Source organism: Musca domestica, unplaced genomic scaffold, assembly GCF_030504385.1.
Source record: "Musca domestica strain aabys unplaced genomic scaffold, Musca_domestica.polishedcontigs.V.1.1 34, whole genome shotgun sequence".
NCBI classification, from domain to species: domain Eukaryota; kingdom Metazoa; phylum Arthropoda; class Insecta; order Diptera; family Muscidae; genus Musca; species Musca domestica.
The window spans coordinates 1,353,687-1,372,192 of NW_026712313.1; the positions used below are offsets into that span (position 1 = coordinate 1,353,687).

The 18,506-nt window shown below is 37.9% G+C and overlaps 1 protein-coding gene across 2 annotated transcripts in view; it reads left to right on the forward strand.

The window, feature by feature from the left end:
- The window catches only part of LOC101895549 (protein split ends), a 249,591-nt gene that overhangs the window by 7,873 nt on the left and 223,212 nt on the right, over positions 1-18,506 (forward strand). The window lies entirely within an intron of this gene.

Here is an 18,506-nt window from a genome sequence, read left to right on the forward strand (position 1 = left end):
ACGATGACAAGCAACTAAAATACATATCGGCTGGCTGGCTGGTATAATTTGTTGAGTAGTGTTGATGAGGAGCAAATAGAGGCTATGGCAAGGATGAGAGAGGAGTGTTAGGTGGTCTTCCAAAGGAAATCCAGAAGAGAGTACGTGAGTTTGGGAGTGTGAGGCAATTTGAACCAACTACTTAAGAAAAAAAAGTCGTCGTGTTTTTCGTTCCTACCTTGGGCAAAACAAAGACGTGTTTTTCTGCCTCTGCTGCTGCCTCTTCTGGTTTTCCTACTTCTTCTTCTGTTGGTTGTTCGGCTTCTTTTTGGCTTGGTATGCATCACCACCAACGACAAATAATGGCAACGGCAGCGATGCCATGGTTTTTTGTTTTTTTTTTCTTTCCTTTTGTTATGCCTTGGATTTTTGCGCCTTATGTCCAAGAGAAAAATAACAACCAATGAGGGAGGGAGGGGGCCACATAAAAAGAAGGGTTTCTTTAAATGGCAAAAACACCAAAAGAAACAACAAGAAAAATAAATAACCAAGAAAACTGCCTTCTACCTAACTACTTTGTGAAATTAACTCACACACACACTTACTCACCTTTGTTGTTTTCGTTCTTTTTCTTTTCCTTTCTGGTAAAGAACCCAAGTTAAAAATGTTAAAATGACTGCAATGACATCTCCTCCAATAGAACACACACATAACTCATAATGGCGGCAGAGCTCTCTGGCTTACTTTATCTCCCTCTCTGTCTCTCTGTGTTACAGAGAGCTTTAGTTATGGTACCACAACTACACAACTACTTTGGTGAGGGGTGTATGCATGGGAGTGTGTGTGTGTGTTTTGGTGGGGATGGATGGCTGGCGGCCGTTGATGTTGTGTCATGGCTGTTTACATGAAACCATCAACAAAGGCAGGGAAAAAAAAACCCCAACACCAATGAGAGGGAGTAACGGCAGAGAGCCATAACAATGAGCCGAGAGAGAGTACTAGTTTTTACACGAAGCACAGGGAAAAGAGTTAATTACTAAATACGAAACATGATGGGTGGTAGGCATGTGTGGTGGAGTAGTGTTGTTGTCATTTGTTTCGTTTCGTAAAATTCTCTGTAGTTAATATCGTCGTCGTTGTCGTGTTTTCCCCCCTTAAACGTAAACAATAACAAACGATGTCGACAGAGCCCATCAGAGCAGCGCAGCAGCGGCAGAAGTAATAATGTTACACACACTGCACACTTTGGTCGGTAGTTGTTTGGTTGACAAAACTAATTTTACTGGCAATAAATAAAACGAAAACAAAAAAATACTTGTAGTTTGTAGCTGATATTTTTATGGCGGGCCACAAAACTACAATTACATTCCTCATATAGAGCTCTCTTCTACTTCTCCCCCGCACAAAGAGAAATAAACAAAACAATCATAGAATAAAACCTGCAAGATATTCGTTTTTTTTCTGAGGGGTTGGTAGTGGTGATCTGGGGGTGTAAGTTTGTAGCAGCTTGTATGTAACGTTGACGTTTATCTTTCGGTCACGTCGTATACGTTATCGCTGTTAGCAAAACACCACACATACGCATAGCGTGCGCTGCTGTTGTTTTGTCGTTGCCGTTTTGAAGTCCATCCTCAACTTAGCTAAGGGCATAGGTACCTCTTACTTGAAATATTTGTCTTTTTTCCAGGGCATGGAATTCCAGGTTTTTTTATGTTTCATCCCTGATTTTCATTGTACTTAAAATTTTCGTAATAATTCTGTGGAAATTAATAGAAAATCCAGGATCAGCTAGATTTAAAAAAAACCGAATATTAAAAAATTGTTCTCAATACGGCGCAGAGTTTATGCATGCGGTCGGGTGCCCCACAAATAATAGATTTCCCTTTCGTAAAAAATCCAGAAGTCATTAAAAAGGCCTTTCAAATGCTTCAAAGTTCACGATAACCACAAATGGGCCCATTAAAAAGCCTCAGATCTTTCGTGTGTGCAGATGGAATATATCGGTCCATTAATTCTGGTACCTCCCCCACAAAGGGTCAACATTTTGAATATCCATGAAGTTCATAAAACGCGATCCGATCATTCCATTGCTACATCTTAATATTTCCATCAACACAATATCTGCTATAAAGATGGTCGAGATCGGACACTTTCTTCTGGTACCTCCCCCACAAAGGGTCAACGTTTTGAATAGCCAAAACGATCGAAGAAGGCGAAGTAAGCATCCTACTCTCTTCAAATTTTACACACACAAACATTTTTGCCAAAGAAAGATCTGCTGTGAAGATGATATACATATATCTGCGAAACCCTTCTGGTACCTTGCCCACAAAAGGTAGGTTGGATATAAATGTTCGATTTTCTTGTCACTTTGCCCATACCAATATTTATACCCTACACTACATAGTGGTAAGGGTAAGGATAGACCCATATTTACTTTTGAGGATCTTCATAGAATCACTTTCTGAGTCGATTTATGCGTGTCAGTCTGTCTGTCCATGTATTTTTGTGAATAAAATGCAGGTCGCATTTATTATCCAATTGAGATAAAATTTTCCAAACAATATTTGTTTGGCCCAAGGACGAACCCTATTGAAATTGGTGAGAATCGGTTCACATTTAGATATAGCTCCCATATATATCTTCAATCGATTTCGGCTTTATTGCACACCAAATGGCCAGTATCGATGCAAATTACCTGAATTTTGGCACATCCGACTGAATTCAGTCTAGAAGCAAGTACATCAAATTTGGAGAAAATCTGTTCAGATATACCTACAGCTCCCATATATATGTTTCATCCGATTTCGGGTTAATTGTGCACCAAATGGCCAATATCAGTACAAATGTCCTGAATTTTTGGAATTCAGTCTAGAAGCAAATATATCAAATTTGGAGAAAATCCGACCAGATATAGCCACAGCTCCCATATATATGTTACATCCGATTTGGGGTCTTGAGTCCCTCACATGCGTAATATACACTCCACAAGAATGATATTTAGTACAGATAGCCTATGGAGTACCTCTGTCAAATTTTATCGAGATCGGATCAGATTAGGATATAGTTCTTTTTTGGGGTTTTAAGTCCCTCACATGCGTAGTATGCACTCCACAGGAATGATATTTGGTACCAGATGACCTATGGAGCTCAAAAATACGTCTGTCAAATTTTATCAAGATCGGATCAGATTAGGATATAAGTCTCATGTATATCTTTATCCGATATCATGTTTATTGTGCACCAAATGGTCAATATCAGTCTTAATGTCCTGAATTTTGCCATACCCTTACTGGCTTATGTTTAAAAATGTATTTATGGATTCCTCCAACTCATTTTTGTGAATCGTCGATACAAAAGCTTCCAAATTTTTTACAGAGATATATTTTCTTTTTGGATCTCTAGGTCTTCTACACAAAGGTGACCTTGTCAAGAGCTCCGTTCATCGTCTGGTGATTCTGCCCTTCCCCTATGTTATGTTTTCGAAATTTTTGATTTCCCCTAATCCCGCTTCCTTTTATTGAGAATCAAAAAAACAAAAATCCATTAAGCCCTCCTTAATGTATTCCCCCCTACTTTGGCAAATTAAAAAGACGACGCATATTTTGCCGTTCCTAACCCCAACCCTCTCTTAAAAAAAAAGATTTAATTTAAATACTGCCGGTCTTATTTTTTATTCCAACATCAGGCGAAGAACGAACGAAGAAGCCGGACGGAGATGAGGAGGATAAATCCCTTTGAAATATGCCATAAAAACAATTCGCATGCTTTAAAGGCAAATCCCAAGATTCCATTTCCGTTTCCCGTTTAGGGACAAAGCTGGCACATCAGGCTAAGGAAAATGGATGGGAGGGAGGTAGGGAACGGCAAAGAACAAACATAATTACTTTAGTGAAATTATACTGCACAAATGGAGGAGGGAGGAAAGGAGGCCGGGCCAGGCCAGGCCGACTGAGACCAGTAACAGCAATGAGAGGAAGAGCAATGGGGGGAAAACCCATTAAAGTTTATAAATTTTATATTGTCAGAGATTAAATGGACAATTGTTTTAAGCATGGAGCTAGCCAGCTTGTTGTTTTTTTCCGATTTCGTTCACTCGTTCACTCACTCACTTCCATCCAGCATTATTATTACGGATGCGCTATGTGTGGCAGAGAGCTGTGTGTCAGGCAAGTTAACAAACAGCCAGTCTGGTTGGTAGACAAGCAGTCCGTCAGTCAGTCATCATCTTCTTCTATCGCTACCACTTTGCTTTTCGACTTTTTAATGTCATTGTTGTTGGTGTTGCTGCTGTTGTTGTTTTTTAAGTTTTGTTTCTGCATTATTTACTCGAAAGACTAGAATCTGGAGAACTGCTGTTGTTCATCACCAACACCAGGAAAACTGAATGCTTGGTTAAGTTTATATGGTTTCCCACAACTACGGGTACACCAAAGGCCGATAGCTATGGGTGTGTGTGTGTGTTTGTATAAATTTATTTTATAGATTCTTCTTCTTTATTTTTTGTGAGATACGTTTTTTTTCGAACATACATACATGATCGCATTAAGATGAAAGAATGGCACACAGAGATTTCTTTGTTTGTGTGTATGTATGTTAATAATAAACATACCTATATGGTATTGAGTATATGTACATACATAGAGGGTACTAATATAGACAAGTGGATTTGTTGAAATCTACGCTACCATTGTGGGGATTCATTAAATTAATATTATATGAACGAGAGATCACACCGTGATTTTTCCATATAAGTCCGAAGAGTAACTAACAGCTGGAAAGGTAGTTATAACAAGTAAAAAAGCTGTAAGTTCGGCCGGGCTGAACTTTGAATACCCTCCACCATTTGGAATTAATCTGGCAATTCTCAAAAACAATAAAATCCGTTAAAATCGTAGAAATACCGAATGAAACCGTTACATTGGGGTCAATACGACGACATGGACCAGCATAGGCAACATTCGTCATAAGCCATTACAATATTCAAATGCGAAACTTAGAAAAAAATCGGTGAATAATGTAGCTGCAGTCATCAAAATAGCGATTATCGGGAGGTACCGTTATATGGGGGCTATACGAAGGCGTGGACCTGCACAAACAATTTGCTGCCTTAGGCTGTAGTATTCATTACGAACTTTAAAGACCATATTTAAAACAATTCCGGTGAATGATGTCGCTAAAATCATAAAAATACCGAATATCGGGAGGTACCCCGTTATATGGTGGCTATACTAAGACGTGGACCTACATGGCCCATTTTCTGTCTTAGGCAGTAGTTACCTTTACGAACTTCAAATACCAATTTTGAAACAGTTCTGGTAAATAATGTCGCTAAAAACATCAAAATACCGAATATCGGGAGGTACCGTTATATGGGGGCTATACTAAGACGTTGACCTACATGGCCCATTTTCAATACCAAAAGTCCTGCAGACATAATACACATTTGAGTAAATTTTTATCAACCTACTTCATTTCGTTCGGAAGCTAGAGAGATTTCCACAGACGGACAGACAAAAATCTATCCAATTTGGGCTACTAGGAGCTATATGTATATGGAAGATATAGCTATATCTTTACCGATCGTAACCAAATTAGAATTACTTGCTTCTAGACTGAATTCGGTTTGGAAGTGCCAATATTTTACTTCATTTGAACTGATATTAACCATCTGGTGCACAATTAATGTGAAATCGGTCGAAGATATATATGGGAGCTATATCCTAATTTGATCCGATATCATTGCAGAGATATTTTTGATCTCCATAGATTGTCTGGTACCAAATATCATTCTCGTGGAGTGCATATTACGCATGTGGGGGATTTAAGAACCCAAATCGGTTGAAACATATTTATATATGGAAGCTATAGCTATATCTGAACCGATATTAAGAACCCAAATCGGTTAAAACATATATATGGGAGCTGTAGCTATATCTGAACCGATTTTCTCCAAATTTGATGAACATGCTTCTGGACTGAATTCAGTCGGATGTGCCAAAACTTAGGACATTTGGTCTGATTTTGGCCATTTGGTGAACAATAAATCTGAAATCGGAAAAAATATATATGGGAGTTATATCCAAATCTGAACAGATCTTGATATAATTTTAGGCACATATTTCTGAGCTATATCTTTCATCTGGTACCAAATATCATTCTCGTGGAGTGCATATTAGGCATGTGAGGGATTTAAGGACCCAAATCGGTTGAAACATTTATATGGGAGCTATAGCTATATCTGAACCGATTTTCTACAAATTTGATGTACCTTCAGGTCATTTGGACTGATATTGGCCATTTGGTGCACAATAAACCTGATATCGGATAAAGATTTACATGGGAGCTATATCTAAAATTGAATCGATTCTCACCAATTTCAATAGGGTTCGTCCTTGGGCCAAACAAAAATTTTTTGGAAAATTCCATCTCAATCGAATAATAAATGCGACCTGGGCATAATTTGCAAAATGGATGAGGAATTGTGTTTTGTATGTCATCGTCGGATTCACAATATGATTTCAATGTAAACGTCTTAAGAAAACAAATCCGCCATAAAAACAATCCTCTATCTTTGCCAGAAAATATCTAAGTACACCCATTTTAATAAATCACAAACGCTGTTATAGTTTTTCTTCACATTGAAGGTTTAAACAAAGCTTTCGTGTTTCAAAGGAAGCTTTTAAATATATTTTGTCAGAACTACACTTTACTGGACATATGTCAACAGCGGCAGCTTCCAGCACTGTGTCGGGAAGGACTTTTTGGTTGGTTTGAGCCAAAGTGCTTTATGTTTTTGAATTAATGCACAAATTATGCTCCAATCAGAATTATAATACTTTAAATTATCGTATACGACAAAAAAATAGGCACGGGCAAAAACTCGCATGGTTGTATTCGACACTTCCATGTCAAGTACTCGATATCGAACGCCATCATTCAAAAATAAGATTACGATATCCTATGCGGTAATTAGACCCCTGTACTTTGTTTACAAGAATACATGGACAGACGGGGATGAACGGACTGACATGGAAAAATCAAACTCAGAAGATCCTCAAAAGTAACTATGGGTCTATCTCGCTTCCTTCTGCATGCTACAAAAAAATGCACGAAGACATAATACCCTGACCACCTTGTGGTGTAGGGTATAAAAACGGAGTTATCTCGTAAGAATATTGCTGATAGCTACCAATATCATGATTTTCTCTAGGCAAAGGGGGGAGTGGTTGCTGTATTTTTTCTGATTTTTATTTTAAGTATATGGCGCCTAAATTGTCAAATTTTTAATAGGTTTTCTTTCCGGATCGGGATTATTCATTTCTACTCCTTGTTTTCGAATTGATGGTTTGTACGACCCCACATTAAAGAAAATACGTTGACTTCCCCTTGTCTCCCCTGAAAAATGATTTACTTCATATTTTTATTCCGGGGAAGGAAATAATCGCAGTTTCCACAAATTTTCCTTATTTTACAAATATGGCGCCCAAATTGTGAAGGATATATATATATCTCAATATGGCCTCATCTGGACATATACCACATTTTATGAACAAAAATAGTAAAATATTCCATCCTCTTAGAAATTGTGGTGCCTGGCCTCTACAACAAATTCTCTCTTTTTTTATTGCAATTAAGTACACTGCAAAGCAACAACAACAACAAGAACAGCAATTGTGTGTAGTTAAAGAAAAGCTAGAATATTCCATTTGCTATTTGAACTGCATGATTCTGCAGCCAGCAAGCATCAGCTCGTAGTCGTTTGGTTGTTGTCTGACAGGCGGCGGTGCAGGCAGGCAGGCAGCACAACCTACAACAGCAGAGGTCATGCCAAACAAAGAAAGAAAGGCAAGACGTCACAATGAAATGAACAGCTTTTAAATTTCTTTTTTGCAAAAAAATTCGTTTTTTTTGTTTGGTTGAGAAAGTCTCATCAAAAACTAAGCTGAGAGTTAGCTTTGTGCGGGGTTTCAGGTCATATATTCCAAAAAAATCCAGAGCAAAAGAAAATGCAGCTTGCCTTCAGTTTGACCTTTGCTTGAGAAAATTAAATAAAACAACAACCAGCCCCCAGCCAGGTAACCAAAACGATTGTAACTCAACAACAGCCAACGCAAGACTAAAATCAATTTTTCAAATGGAATGTAATGAAACCTCAAAACCAACAGCCGCCACAAGGCACTCGGGCTACAAACAGCAATGACGGCCGAGCTGACTAAATCTGGGGGGAACTGTTTTTGGTATCAACTACAAAACACACACTCACACACACCTCTGCAGGCTTACTCAATGAATTGCACAGTCATACATACACACACACACTCGCCAAATAATGAAAACAATTGAAATAACAGCAGAATGGAAAAAAAATCCGCACCTATTTATTCCGTAAATGAAGAAAAACCTGATGAAACTACAAAACCTTAAACGGGGGGCTCTTACGTTAAGCTACACTGATACTGCACACACACGGGCAAGGCAACACAAAACAGGAATGCAAAAAAAACAACACCTTTGCACAAAATTCACTCACACCACACACAGAGGCACCAATGTACACAGAGATAACAATGCCGTGGCGACGACGCCAGCAGCAGCAGCAGCCACATCTCCACATTCACTGAGAGTATGAGAGGGAGAGCAAATGATAATATATATGAGGTTAGAAAGAGTTGGCCTGCTTTAGTAGTTGTGTGGTTTGCCGATTAATGACGAGGCTGAGTGGAATTGAGAGTTTGCGTATTGCCAAAACTACACGACGACGACGACGCCAACGACAGAGCAGCAACAACAATACACATAACTTTTGTTTGTTTGGGTGAAAAAATAAGGCAGTGAGACCGAGATTATGTGCTGAGTGTGTCTCCCTGTGTGTGTGCGTCGTTCGTTTTATTTGGAATTTTTTGGGAGGGGGAAAGCTACAAACGTTTGTTTGTTGTGCTGAACTTTCCTTCCAACAATGTAAAGCGACACGGCAAAGATACTGAATTTTTCTCAGCAGCATTTACTGAATTGTTTGCTAGGGGGATTTTTTTTTCGATGGTTCTCTGGCAGAGGAAATGTCCCTGCATGTTTGAATTCGTGTGTGCGTGTTGTGTATGAGAGGGATTTGTAGATCTGCCTTTTGTACAATTTTTCCTCTTGTTTTGTAGTTGTGTGGTGGTATTATTCTTTTGCTGCTGCTGCCGCACAAGTTTCTGTTTTTTTTGTTATTGCTATTATTTTTTTATATAATGTTAACGTCACTTGCTAGTGTTTTCTGCCCTGACTGGATGACTGTTTTTAACTGCTGTGCCGCCTGTCAGCCATCGAGCCAGCCTAAACGTGCTAACTGCCTTTCGAATCGATATTATTTCTCATCACAGTGTGTGTGTGGCTGGTGTTTTTAGTATCCATTTGGGTTTGGGTGTGTGTGTGTTTTTGGTTAGCTTGTTCTTCTTCTAGTTTAATATTATTATTTTTGCTGTTGTTGCTGTTGTTTTTGCCAGTAAATTGAGCAACGTCGTCGCAACTCAATTGAACGTTAACCAGCCAACAAACCCAGCCATTTCAACGCCCTCGTTTATTTCAATTCTCTATCATTCAACTGTTTTTTTTTGGATTTTGGGACCCCATTTAGACCAGGGAAAAATTGGACTGGTATTAAAGGGTATCCGTGAATGATGGGTAATTGAGACGATCACAAGATGATTTCCTTTGGCATTGAAAAAGAAATAAAAAATCCACAAAACTCGGAAAATGTTATTATTTTTGAGACAAAACTCGGAAAATGTTATTATTTTTGACCACAAAGTACCTGAAATATTAAATTACACCTGATTTGATTGAAAACTGGGCTAGAAACCCACAAAATTCCGAAAATCGGGAGGTACCATTATATTGAAGCTATACCTAGCTTAGGAGAGGGTTAAGAAGGATTTCTCTCATCCCTTTCCCTTCAAGCAAAAATATCCTGTAAGTGACTTAGAAGTCACACCCAGGAGATGGATATCATAGGGTCTATATTGCTTCCTCGTCAGATAAGTTATCCAAGTCTACAATAGTTTTAAGCGTAACTAGTGTTTATATTGGTTCTGTCAATAATAATGCCTTCAGATCCAATTCAGACAAAAGACAAGGCAACGACCAAGTCTTTGGAATCACAGATCCTGAAAAGATTTGCGGTGAAGAACCCGACCAACCCGAAGTATGGCTTTAAACCCTTCACACCGGCTCTGACGAGCCCAGCGGTGGCTGGGTGGTCACGACGAATGTGCAGAAAAACAAACCGTCTATGTAAGCGGCAACTTCGTCCAATGGAGCTGCTCCAAAGGCGACGAAACCCCCCTTGTAGCCAATGACAGTTAAGAGTGTCAGGTTAACTGAGGGGCAGCAACCCGAGGCGAAGAAAAAGTGACGATCCCGATGGGGAAACGAAAGTTAAACCACATGGTACCGCTTCGCTAAAACCTTGCGACCCAAAGCCGAAACAGACTTATGTACTCTCTTAACAGATGCCACCGGAGGACCTGAGAGTAGCGGTCATTGATCGGGCTAATCTCAATGGGCTCATCAGCAAGGATAATTGGCCGCTGATCAATGGGAATATCCGGTACATCTACCTTTCCGATGAGGTCGAGTAGAGCAACGTGCGAATTGGTCGTGCTGCGATGTTTAGAGGACCAGGGTCAATAAATGGCCTTGTATCTCTTTTGGAAGGCAGTAAGGCCGTCCCTGTGCCTGTTTCGAAGATCCCATGTGGGATGGTGGCTTTTGTATGGATTCCACCTCCTGTAGTGGAGTTGAAAGAGGTCCTGCAGTCCGTTAGATCTGCTGATATCCTTGTGGTTGAATTGAATGCCCTTAAATATCTTTAGAAAGGCAGTAAGGTCGACACTGTGCCTTGTTCAAAGATCCCAAGAGGAATGGTGGACCCTGTATGGATTCCACTTCCTGTAGTGGATTTGAAAGAGGTGCTAAAGTTCGTTAAATCTGTTGATTTCCTTATGGCTGCAGTTAATGGCTTTTAAACTCTCCGAGAAGACAGTAAGGTCGCCGCTATGCCTATTTCGAAGATCCCATGCGGATCCATATGGATTTCACCTCCTGTAATGGAGTTAGAAGGGGTCCTTAAGTTTGTTAAAAAGCAGAACGTTGGTCTTAGTGCTGGGTTTGGGTTACGAAGTATATAATTTAGCTTCCCGCAAAGCAATCAGTCGGTGTTTAGGAGTCTGGTCTGAACTTGGTACAAATTGATCTGCACCATTGCAAGGCTCCGGAAAGCCCTCGTTAAGAAGTCTAGGGGACTGCTGATGTCGATTTTGCGATGTCCGTCCGTCTATCCGTCTGTGGAAATCGCTCCAGCTTCCGAACGAATTGAAGTAGATTGATAAAATTTTACTCAAATGTATGTTATGTCTGCAGGACTTTTGGTATTGAAAATTGGCCATGTAGGTCCACGTCTTCGTATAGCTCCCATATAACGGTAACTCCCGATATTCGGTATTTTGATGATTTTAGCGACATTATTCACTAGAATTGTTTAAAATTTAGTATTTGAAGTTCGTAATAGATACTACAGCATTAGACAGAAAATTGTCTGTGCCGGTCTACGTCTTCCTATAGCCCCATATAACGGCACCTCCCGATATTCGGTATTTTTTATGATTTTAGCGACATAATTTACCGGAATAGTTTCAAATTTGGTATTTAAAGTTCGTGATGGATACTACAGCATAAGACAGAAAATTGCCTGGGCCGGTCCACGGTTATATAGTCCCTATATAACGGTACCTCCCGATATTCGGTATTTTGATGATTTTAGCTACATTGTTACCGATTTTTTTTAAGTTTCGCATTTGAATATTGTAATGGCTTATGACAAATGTTACCTATGGAGTTCCATGTCGTCATATAGACCCTAATATAACAGCTACATTCGACATTTTTAAGATTTTAACAGAATTTTTAATGGTTTTTATTGTTTTTGAGAATTGCTAAATTCGTTCCAAATGGTGGAGGGGATTCAAAGTTCGGCCCTGCCAGCTTTTTTACTTGTTTATCCAAAAATTAACTTTTGGCCCCAAGAATTAGTTCCCATTAATTTTTTTCAATCGGCTTAATCTTTTTTATTAGTGAATAAAATCCATTCATTGGCAAGCCAATCACTTTGCTCTGAAATGATAAAAATGTGCGCATTTTTTTATTTATCCAAAAAATTAATGACTTTTTCGCCTTAAGAATTGATTTCCATCCATTTTTGCTTAACACCTTAACTCCTTATTTCCTGATAAGTTGTCCAAGTTAATTTAACCATAAAATTGCCATCGAGTCTAGATAGGAAGTGGACTCCTGTTTCCATCCCCTCAAAAAAAAAAAAAAGAGGAATACAATTTTAAAACTCCGGGTTTGAGTCATACAACACGTGGATTTCATGATGATGGTGGCACCTAACCAAACAACTTGAAATGTGGAGACTATTTTGAAATAACAACGCAATGCTGGCGTTAAAGGTAGAGGCAGTCTGTCTGTCAGCCAGCCAGAATATTTTCATTGAGTAGCAGCAGCGGCAAAATTTTCAAAACAAAAATCCATCCATCCATCCAGCTTTTGTTGTTTTCACAAGAGTTTTGGATTTGGCAAAAAGCACGGAAAAAATGCCGCAATGACTGGCTTTTGTTGTTTTATTTTTAACAACGAAAATTCTTGCATAAATTTTTATGTTAAGTCGTTGTCTTTGACGACGACGACGACGATGTTGTTGTTGATGGTTGGATGGCTGGGATTCTATTGAATTGTTTTTTTTTTTAATTTTGACTTTTTCTTCTCCACAAACAAAAGAAGGAAATACGAACGAATTCTTGCTTCTTCTGCTTTTAACTGCCCAAATAAAGACAGTTTGAGAGTGTGTGTGTATGTGTGTGCAAATAACAGAACCCTCTTTTATAAAAGAAGACGATGGCGACAACGACGACAATGATGACAACGAATATACGAAACAATAACAAAAACATAATCATAATAAAGGAATAACAAACAACAAGAGAACAACAGCACACACAACAGCTTTACAACAATACCCTCTTAACATAACATCAATGATAATGTTGTTGTTGCTGCTGCTGTTTTTTGTGTGTAGTCAACTTCGTTCGTCATCATCATGAATACTGTTTGCAAACCAAACAGCTACCCCATATGCTCTACCTCTCTGCCGCTCTTTTGTGCCCAACAACATCAACACAACACAACTTCCCTCAATTCACAAAAACATGCCAAGGCATCCCATCGTCGTTGTTGTTGTCGTCGTCTTCATTCGTCCAGTCCACCGTGCCATGAATGGTGTGTCTCTGTGTATTTGCCAAACCATGTCTCTTCTCTTTTCCTACTGCTCTCCCCTTTTCTAATTGTTGTGATCTCACACATTCAAAATTACCCGTTTTATTTTTCTTCGCTCTTTCTCTCTCACTCATTTGCTTGGGATTGGGTGGTGATACCCCACACACGTACACACGAACTCCTTGTGTGTTTGACGACAACAACACAGCAACGAAGGCAACTCTTGGCGTCTCTCTTCTCTTTTGCTGTGTATGGTTGGGTATGTGTGAGTGCTTGGTTGGTTGGCTGGCTATGGTTAAAAAACCCAATAATTATTATAAAAACAGCAAATAAAGCAATGTTGCCATATTTCACTTGGCGCACACACACACAGACAGAGCAACAAACACGGACACACAGATAGAAAACAGCAAACCAAAACGAACGATACACAAACAATCATGCACACACAAAGATATTTTGCCTCAATAAGCCTCGACTTGATTCAACGACGGCACAGCGACGACGACAACGACTAACTATGGCTGCCATGTTGCCAAATTTCGTTTCAATTTTACGTTTATAAAAAGAATTTTTATACAATTTGTGTTGTTGTTGGTTTTGTTGTTGCTGCTGCTGCCGTTGTGTGTTATTTGTCGTTGTTGCCATACATATGGCCGGCCAGAGGAAAGGACAGACAGCACAGTACAGCAAACCAACCAGCCAGTCAGCCAGCCATCAAACCAGCAGGCGTAGGAACGAACGACGAAACGGCTAAGTGTATGGCTGGCTCTGCTGAAAACAACACCTCACAGACATCGTAATTTGGCCTGGCCTGGCCGTCCGTCCAACCATCCATCTATGATGACGACGACGACGATGTTGCTGTAATTTTTTTCGTTCGTTCATTTGTTTTTTTTCTTCAGCTTTTAACCATAAATGTGTAGTTTGAACCCAAAATGGTTTTTATGGCTCTGCCACTGCTGCTGACGACGATGGCGGCAGTGATGATGGTATTGTTGTTCACTGGCTGGCTCATCGTGTAACCCCAATGTTTCTTCACCAACAACCAATACTTCCCATTTTAAAAACCAAAATATAATGTTTAGCGCGCCAGTCAGTCAGTAGCTGCAAAAATATCATCGTCATCATCATCAACATCGAGCTCCACCATCCAGCCATTAAAACAACAGAAGGCCTAGCCAACCGGGCCAGGCAGGGCGGCACGACAGGACCGGTGGCTTGACTTCCATGCAAGTTATGGTTGGATTTTTGACGTTACCACCAGCTCAGCTAGCCTGGCTGTTGCCAGCCTGCCTGTCAGTTTGGCTGACTTGACTGGTTTTATTTTGGTTTTAATTTTTTTTCTTCTTCGTTTTTTTTTTGCAAGTTGATGACAATAAATGGTAATAAAAATTTACTGGCCCCCAAATACGTAGCTCAGAAAACACAGATATAACAACAACATTGGAACCAAGAATTGAATAATTTTTTTTGTTTTGCCATGCTGCTCCAAAAAATTCCTATGTGGAAATATATATTTATTTTTTTTTTTTGAAAAAAAAAAAATAAATAAAATCATTGACGAAAAATTGAAAACGGAAATTTCTTGATATCAAAACTGGATTTTTCAGAGAGCGGAGGGAGAGAATTCGGATTTCAGAGGGAGACAGAAAGGTAAAATATTATATAGGGATCCTAGCTTTCGAGACATAGTAGGAGATATACAATTTTCTTTTTTTTTGAGAAAATCTACAAAAAAAAAAAAAAAAAATGCGAATTATTGGGAGGGAGCAAAGCTAAGGAAATAAAAACTGCTGGGAAAGAGAGTGACAGAAATTTAATATTTTCCATCCGTTTCCATTGATATATTTTTCCGGACCTGACTATAGAGATATATTCATCCTTAAAAGGTGTTAAATGGTCAGATTTTCAAGGGCAACATTTTCGCAAAATATTCTGAAAATAAAATTTTTTGAATAGTTTAGGTAGATTCCTTGAAGGAATTTGAACAGAGTGTGAAACTCATTCGAATTCGAGCGGGAGCTCTCCTGGAGAATATCAAGCATAGTCAATTTTTCGATGTAGCTCGAATATCAGTTCGAATCAAACCTTGTTTGCTGTTCCACTCACGCTCTCACAAATCAGCGCTCTTTTTCACTCTTAGAGCGAACTTTTGCTTCATTTTCAGTGATTCTGCACCCACGCCAAATTTCCAAATAAAAATGACTCGGGTCACACGAAAGAAAATAGTGAGAGGAGACTCAGTTAAAAACTTCCACACGCGAAACAAAAAATATAGGACCAAGAAAGCCAAAAAAATTCAAGACTTCAGAAAGAACAGACGGACAGGCACAGCCAAATCGACTCCAAATGTCCTGAACGGATTTGGTCCAAAGAAACCTAGCGTTACTTCGATGAGGCACATTTTGGCCGTATCGAATAACTGGAGATAAAGTTAAGAAAATTATAGAATAAAATAGAAAATGATTATTAAAAAAATAAAAGATATATTTTTAAATGACTAGCTGGCCACACGAAGCTCAAGAATTTGTGAAAGGCTATAAGACCTAGCTGATGTTTTTTTTAAATATTTTTTAAATAGTCATCAGAGTTTGTGGATTTCAAAAATGTATTTTGAAAAGTTCTATCACACCAAATGAATTCACAGCACGTAAAAAAGCTGTAAATTCGACCGGGCCGAACTTTGAATAACCTCCACCATTTGGAACGAATTTGGGAATTCTCAAAAACAATAAAATCCGTTAAAAATTCGGTAAAAAATCTGTAGCAATGTAGCTAAAATCATCAAAATACCGAATATTGGGAGCTACCATTATATGGGGGCTATACGAAGACGTGGACCTGCACAGATAATTTTCTGTCTTAGGCTGTAGTACCCATTACGAATTTTAAATACCAAATTTGAAACAATTCGGGTGAAAAAGGTCGCTAAAATCATAAAAATACCGAATATCGGGAGGTACCGTTATATGGGGGCTATACAAAGACGTGGACCTATATGGTCCATTTTCAATATCAAAAGTCCTGCAGACATGACATACATTTGAGTAAAATTTTATTAATCTACTTCCATTCGTTCGGAAGCTAGAGGGATTTCAACAGACGGATAGACGAACAGACGGACGGACAAAACCAACATAGAATTTTACGCTGATCAAGAATATTAATACTTTGTGGGGTCTAAAATGTATATTTCGAGGTGTTACAAACGAAATGACAAACTTAGTATACCCTCCATACTATTTCAAATGCTTAGATTATTATAAAATATTTTTTTAAAAGTCTGTTATGCTTCGTGGATTTAGAAAAAAATAATATTTATTACAATGCTACCTTACCTCAAGGATTTGTAGAAAATATTATCTGAAATAACTGTTATTAGACCTCGTGTATTTTTATTGACTTTTTAAAAAGTCATCCGAATTTTTAGGAATATATTTTATAAACAGTTATTAGATTTACTGAATATTATTTTTATTATTTTTCAAATACTACCTTGTGAATTGTTACAAAAAATTAAGTAAAATATTTTTTAAAAAGGCATAAAAGTATGTGATTTTCAAAAAAAAAAAAAAAATAATAAAAATAATAAGCTTCATATCTTCTGTATTTAAATGTCTCCTGTAAAAATATACATATTTTTTAATTTTATAGAAATTATATATTAAGTGGTTTTAAAAACTCATGGATTTGTTGGCAATATTATTTAAAAATTCATCAGACCTTGTTTAAAGACATAAAAAATTAAAAAAAAAATAAAACTAGACTTGGAAAATGTTGAAAAAATATTTTTTTAAAACATTTCAGACCTTATATTTTTTTAGACATTTTTTTATATTTTTAAATTGCCAGGGCTGTCACACCTGATATATTGATGGTTTAATTTTTAAGGCTATATGGACTATGGTATTTTTATACCCTACACCACAAGGTGGTCAGGGTATTATGTCTTTGTGCATTTGTTTGTAACAGGCAAAAGGAAACGAGATAGACCCATAGTTCCTTTTGATGATCTGCATGGAATCACATTCTGAGTCGATTTATGCATGTCCGCCCGTCTGTCCATGTATTTTAACAAAGTACAGTTCGCATTTATTGCCCAATCTAGATGAAATTTTGCACAAATCATTTGCTGGGCCCAAGGACGAACCCTATTGGAATTGGAGATAATCGGTCAAAATTTAGATATAGCTCCCATATATATCTTCGTCCGATTTGCCTTTTATTGTGCACCAAACGTGTAATATAAGTCCGAATAGTATGGAATTTTGCACGTACGATCAGATTGGACCTGAAAATAAGTATACCAAATTTGATCGAAATCCGTTCAGATATAGCTATAGCTCCCATATATATTGTTCATCCGATTTGTTATATTTGTACTCCGCAGCTGTAATATGCACTTTGTAACAACAATATTTGGGGAAATATATCAAATTCATCTCAGAAATACATTTGCTAAATTTTATCGAGATCGGTTCAGATTTGGATATAGCTCCCATATATAACTTCGTCCGATTTACCTTTGATTGTGCACCAAACGTCTAATATTTGGCCAAATTGGATGAAATTTGGCATTTACGACCGAATTGAGTCTAGAAGCTAGTATGTCAAATTTGGTTAAGATCGGTTCAGATATAGCTATAGCTCCCATATATACTTGGCCTTCCGATTTGTTATATTTGTTACCCACAGCCGTAATATGCACTCTGTAACAACGATATTCAGGGAAATATATGAAATACAGCTCAGAAATATCTTTGCCAAATTTTATCGAGATCGGTTCCGATTTGGATATAGCTCCCATATATATTTTTATCAGATTTCAAATTAATTGTGCACCAAATGGGCAATACAAGTCCGAATTTAAAAGATACAAATGCTTCGGCATATTTAGTCCTTTGAACTTTAAATTATAATTATAATCATAGCGTGTATGATTGAATTCTCCCATAAAAACTTTTAATTGTTATGCGCAGCTCTACTAAATTAACAAAGTGGTGTAGGGTATCATAAAGTCGGCCCCGGCCGATTTTAAGACTTTCTTTACTGGTTTTTATATATTTTTAAATTGCCAGGGCCGTCAGACCTGACATATTGATGGTTTAATTTTTAAGGCTATATGGAATATGGTTTTTTTTAATTTCTTAAAAAGCATTGAATTTCTTAATTTTTTTTAATCTTCGGTTCTTTTAAGTTTTTTTTTTTTT